The sequence below is a fragment of the Coregonus lavaretus genome, assembly GCF_964263955.1.
Source record: "Coregonus lavaretus genome assembly, chromosome: 18".
NCBI classification, from domain to species: domain Eukaryota; kingdom Metazoa; phylum Chordata; class Actinopteri; order Salmoniformes; family Salmonidae; genus Coregonus; species Coregonus lavaretus.
In genome coordinates, this window is record NC_140005.1 from 41038464 (window position 1) to 41044463 (window position 6000).

A 6000-nucleotide genomic window follows, 5' to 3' on the forward strand; every position below is an offset into this window, starting at 1 on the left:
AGGTGTCTCTGAATGGCGATTTTCTGTATTTATTAAGTCCCATCAGTAGCCTGATTTCAGATGTGTCCATGTAAAGAGGATTATTAGGGAAATCGTTCTTCTTGCAAAGCATGTAAACGTTTTAAACGAACTATTATATTAACCAGACTATCTATATATATATATATATATATATATATATAAGGAAGCTGATGTTCTGTTTGAAACTGATAGTCATCGAGTAGATATCAGTGAGAAGGAATGGATTACAGTGGCAAACAAAAAAAGGAAATAAGAGAAGTAAAGTGGTCGTAGTAAATCCAAACTTAGTTCTGACTTTTGTTGGAATGAGGGTTTTGGACCGATGGCGTTATCTGGGAGATCCGTTTGATGTCTCAATGAAAATCATAGATGCGTTGGATGAGGTTGTGTCAGTGAGGATAACAATTAGTGGGCTTATTTTGTTTGTTGGTGTGTCTGAGGAGCAGAAGGAGCGTGCTTTGCACCTGGATTAGAATGTGTTGTGTGAGGATATGCGAAACCAGTGTGATAAATGTAAACTATTTGGACATGTGTCAAGTGTGTGTAGATGGGAGGAGTATCGTATGCCAGTTGAGGCTAAACAAATTTTATTTGTCACATGCGCTGAATACAACAGGTGTAGACCTTACCGTGAAACGCTTACTTACAAGCCCTTAACCAACAATGCAGTTTTAAGAAAATAAGAGTTAAGAAACTGTTTACTAAATGAACAAAAGTAAAATAAGTAACACAATAAAATAACAATAACGAGGCTATATACAGGGGGTACCGGTACCGAGTCAATGTGCGGGGGTACAGGTTAGTCGAGGTAATTGAGGTAATATGTACATGTAGGTAGGGGTAAAGTGACTATGCATAGCTAATAAACAGCAAGTAGCAGCAGCATTAAAAATGGGAGGGGTCAAATGGGGGGGTCAATGCAAATAGTCCATTTGATTAGCAGTCTTATGGCTTGGGGGTAGAAGCTGTTAAGGAGCCTTTTGGACCTAGACTTGGCACTATGGCACCGCTTGCCATGCGGTAGCAGAGAGAACAGTCTATGGCTTCGGTGGCTGAAGTTTTTTGGGCCTTCCTCTGACACCGCCTAGTATAGAGGTCCTGGATGGCAGGACGCTTGGCCCCAGTGATGTACTGGGCCATACGCACTACCCTCTGTAGTGCCTTACGGTCGGATGCCGAGCAGTTGCCATACCAGGCGGTGATGCAACTGGTTAGGATGTTCTCGATGGTGCAGCTGTAGAACTATCTGGGACCCATGCCAAATCTTTTCAGTCTACTAAGGGGGAATAGGCGTTATCGTGCCCTCTTCACAACTGTCTTAGGACCATGATAGTTTGTTGGTGATGTTGACACCCAGGAACTTGAAGCTCTTGACCCGCTCCACTACAGGCCCTCCCTTTCCTGTAGTCGACGATCAGCTCCTTTGTCTTGCTCACATTGAGGGAGAGGTTGTTGTCCTGGAACCACACTGCCAGGTCTCTGATCTCCTCCTTATAGACTGTCTCATCGTTGTCGGTGATCAGGCCTACTACCGTTGTGTCGTCAGAAAACGGAATGATGATGTTGGAGTCATGCTTGGCCATGCAGTCATGGGTGAACAAGGAGTACAGGAGGGACTAAGCGCCCACCCCTGAGATGCCCCCGTGTTGAGGATTAACGTGGCAGATGTGTTGTTGCCTACCCTTACCACCTGGGGGCGGCCCGTCAGGAAGTCAAGGATCCAGTTGCAGAGGTAGGTGTTTAGTCCTAAGGTGCTTAGTGGGCACTATTACATTTAAGTAATTTAGCAGACACTCTTATCCAGAGCAACTTACAGTTAGTGAGTGCATACATTTTTCATACTGGCCCCCCGTGGGAATCAAACCCACAACCCTGGCGTTGCAAGCGCCATGCTCTACCAACAGAGCTACAGGAGGCCTTATGGTGTTGAACGCTGAGCTGTAGTCAATGAATAGCATTCTCACATAGGTGTTCCTTTTGTCCAGGTTTGAAAGGGCAGTGTGGAGTGCAATAGAGATTGCATCATCTGTGGATCTGTTGGGGTGGTTTGCAAATTGGAGTGGGTCTAGGGTTTCTGGGATAATGGTGTTGATCGTTAGCCATGACCAGCCTTTCAAAGCACTTCATGGCTACAGACGTGAGTTCTATGGGTCAGTAGTCATTTAGGCAGGTTACCTTAGTGTTCTTGGGCACAGGGACTATGGTGGTCTGCTTGAAACATGTTGGTATTACAGACTCAGACAGGGAGAGGTTGAAAATGTCAGTGAAGACACTTGCCAGTTGGTCAGTGCATGCTCGGAGTACACGTCCTGGTAATCCGTCTGGCCCTGCGGCCTTGTGAATGTCGACCTGTTTAAAGGTCTTACTCACATCGGCTACGGAGAGCTTGATCACTCAGTCATCCGGAGCAGCTGGTGCTCTCATGCATGCTTCAGTGTTGCTTGCCTCGAAGCGAGCATAAAAGGCCTTTAGCCCGTCTGGTAGGCTCGCTTCACTGGGCAGCTCGCAGCTGGGTTTCCCTTTGTAGTCCGTAATAGTTTGCAAGCCCTGCCACATCCGACGAGTGTCAGAGCCGGTGTAGTAGGATAGTCCTGTATTGACGCTTTGCCAGTTTGATGGTTTGTCTGAGTTCATAGCGGGATTTCTTATAAGCATCCGGATTAGTGTCCCGGTCCTTGAAAGTGGCAGCTCTAGCCTTTATCTCGGTGCAGATGTTGCCTGTAATCCATGGCTTCTGGTTGGGATATGTATGTACGGTCACTGTGGGGAAGACATCATCGATGCACTTATTGATGAAGCCGGTGACTGAGGTGGTATACTCCTCAATGCCATCGGATGAATCCCGCAACATATTCCAGTCTGTGCTAGGAAAACAGTCCTGTAGCTTAGCATCTGCGTCATCTGACCACTTACGTATTGAGCGAGTCACTGGTACTTCCTGCTTTATTTGTGGTGGTAAGCATGAAGTTCCCTATTAGGGTGAAGGAGACCGAGGTGGCAAGAGTAAGGGCTGTCCAGCGTGTCTCCTATCCGGAGGTGGTGAGAAGAGTGGAAGAAAGGAGTAACGCTGAAGAAACCATTGTAGTTGGATTAGAGAGACCAGTAAATGTTACTCGCCAACAGGATCCTGACACGTTGCATGTTAAAAAGGTGGACTTTGTATAGTTTATTGCATTGTGTATAACCTGCACATCGCAAACAAAGAGGACATCTGAGAAAAAAGGCATCGTTGTGAGTGCGGCTGGACGTTTTTTGGGACTCAGGGATTTTACCGCAGAGGCATTAAAAGGAATCCTGTTGACGAATATTCCGTCTTCACAGGCTCCTGAGCCAGTGTCAGGATGTGATTTGGACTATGACTGAAGGAGTGGGATGGGCTTTTAGATTTGTTTTATTTTTGTATTGTGTATGATGTTGTTGTTTTTGTTTTTCCGCAATGGATAAATGTTTTCTCGTTCACAACTATACAGTAGGTGGCGGCATGCACCTTTAACGTTTGTTTGCTGATCGCCATAATACCAGAGAAGAAGAAGAAGGGACCAACGACATGACTGAAAAACAGGAAACAACTTTGCAGCGGTTACTGTACACACATATGATTTCAGTTTGTGAGTGTGTGATATGGGAGTTGGAGATATGTTGATTTCGACATTATAAAGAAACACTTTTATAAACAATGCCAACTCAGCCATGTTCATCTGAGCCTTGCTGTTGCAAAACCCATTTTAGTGTCTGACTTTCGGCTGTTGCAGATGCTCCTCCCTCGACTTCACTCCTCGACTTTCGTCTAACGTTACAGTCGGTTGCTTTAGCCTTACCACTCTTAGCTACGCCACAGCCACATCTAGAACAATGAGCTAGTTAGTTATAAACAAACAATGGGTTAGTTTATAAAATCTCTGCCACAGCTGCTGGAGCTTCCTCAAGTTTTATTTTGTTCGTTGCCGACGTCGGTGTGGAAGTCGTCGGTTTTGAATTTGTCCGTTACGGCAGAGAGATTGATAAAGTGTTAGCATTTGGTCTGAAAAAAATCAAGCAGTTTCGAAATCCTGCCATTGTAATGAAACCAAACTACGCGAATTTGAAGTCAAGTGGTTGTTCTTAGTCTGGATGGTTAAATATGAAGATGCAATCCCATAATACGTATGTCAGGATGGCCGAGCGGTCTAAGGCGCTGCGTTCAGGTCGCAGTCTCCCCTGGAGGCGTGGGTTCGAATCCCACTTCTGACAGTTTTTTTTTGTGACTGAATCAGGTTCAGATAAGAAATTCTCATATGTTTAGAACCTCTGCTACCAGTAAGTTATGTTAAAGTGGCATTAAATGCAATACTACATAATTCGAAATAAAATGTATAAAAGTATGTTGGAACTGTTATCCACACGTGGGCAGTAAAGTGCAACAAATTGTAACTTTTCTAATTTTAGGGGTGAAGTTTCCCTAGGTACCAATCTAGGATCAGCTTCCCCTTCCTCCAATCCTAACCTTAACCATCAATAGGGGACATGCAAAACTGATCTAGAGGCAACTTCATCCTACTACTGCTTTTAGATGCATCTATCCATTTCAATGTGTTGAAAATGCTCTGCACTTATGCCTAGTCTACATATACTACTGAGTAGTTTTTTATGGTTGAATAACTCAAGATAAAAAATGTACCTGACATTTGTCTGGACACGCTCCTTTCACGACACTTCGATACAAAGTGATTTTCGTTGCAGGTTAGGAGAGCATTTTCGATAACCCTAACCCTTTTCCTAACCTGAACCTCAGCCTCCTAACCTGCTACCTTAATTCTCCTAACCTACTGTGTAAGTTCTCCGAACCTGTTACAAAAAAGTTACTTCGGTATCGAAGTGCTATGAAAAGAGTTTCCCACGTTTGTCTGTATCGTGCCATTTAGGCTGCACAATGAGTGAAAAAAATATCATAATTGGTCTGCCTGTCTAAACGCAGCCTAAACAGAGCTTTGGAGTGACTACTGGTGGAACAGGGTGGAGATGCATTTTCTAGTCACACCTTATTAGAGTAACTACGGTAGTAAATCAGTATGATTTGCTATTGGTAAGTTTGAATTAATTGTTTGTGTGCTCTGATTTGTTGCTGGTGTGACTCTGGAGAATGCATATCCATTCTGTTACACAATAGTTATAACATCTGCAATAACGTCTGCTAAATATGTGTATGTGACCAATAATATTTGATTTGATTTGATTAGTTACACTGGTTGAACTAGCCATATGTGAACGATTGTGTGAGATTTTATGGACAGCCATCCCCACTCCAAGACGATCATCATTCTCCTTTTCTACCGTTCGCAGATTGAGTATTTTGTAACACACAACAGGTTTCTGCAATACTGCAGTGCATCTAAAAAAGAATCACTTCTTATGTGCTACTTCATTCATTTATTTAGGCATATGTACAATTGCCAAGATTATAAATATGAATGTACCTCATAATATGTGTAGGACTACCTCTTGATTTGTGATGAATGAAACAGGTACTCAACCAAAACGATGCTACAGCAATTATCAATCACCTATGTCAGTTTCTGCACAGTCTGGGATATCTACTGGATTCCTCCTTTCAACTCGAAAGGGTGATTGATACATTTTATATAGTTTTATGAATAACCCTCATGATCTGGGGCATGTGAACGTGAATGGTCATCGCTGTCTAATACTTCAACTAGTAGCTAAATGTTCAAAGTGCTGTACATATCCACCACCCAAAACCCAAACCCTGACCCAAACCCCAAAAGACTAAACATAAGGGACTTTTCTGATCAGCATCCCATTGACAGCCCGACTAGTCAAAACCTAAAACGGACCCTATTCTTAACCCTAAACTTTAATCTAACACTAACTTTACCTCTAAGCCTAACATGTTGACCAATTGTGAAATTCATCATCGGCTTGCAGCTCAGTTACATCACTTTAGTTTTTCCCATGACAGAGATGTTTTATGGAGTCCATGTT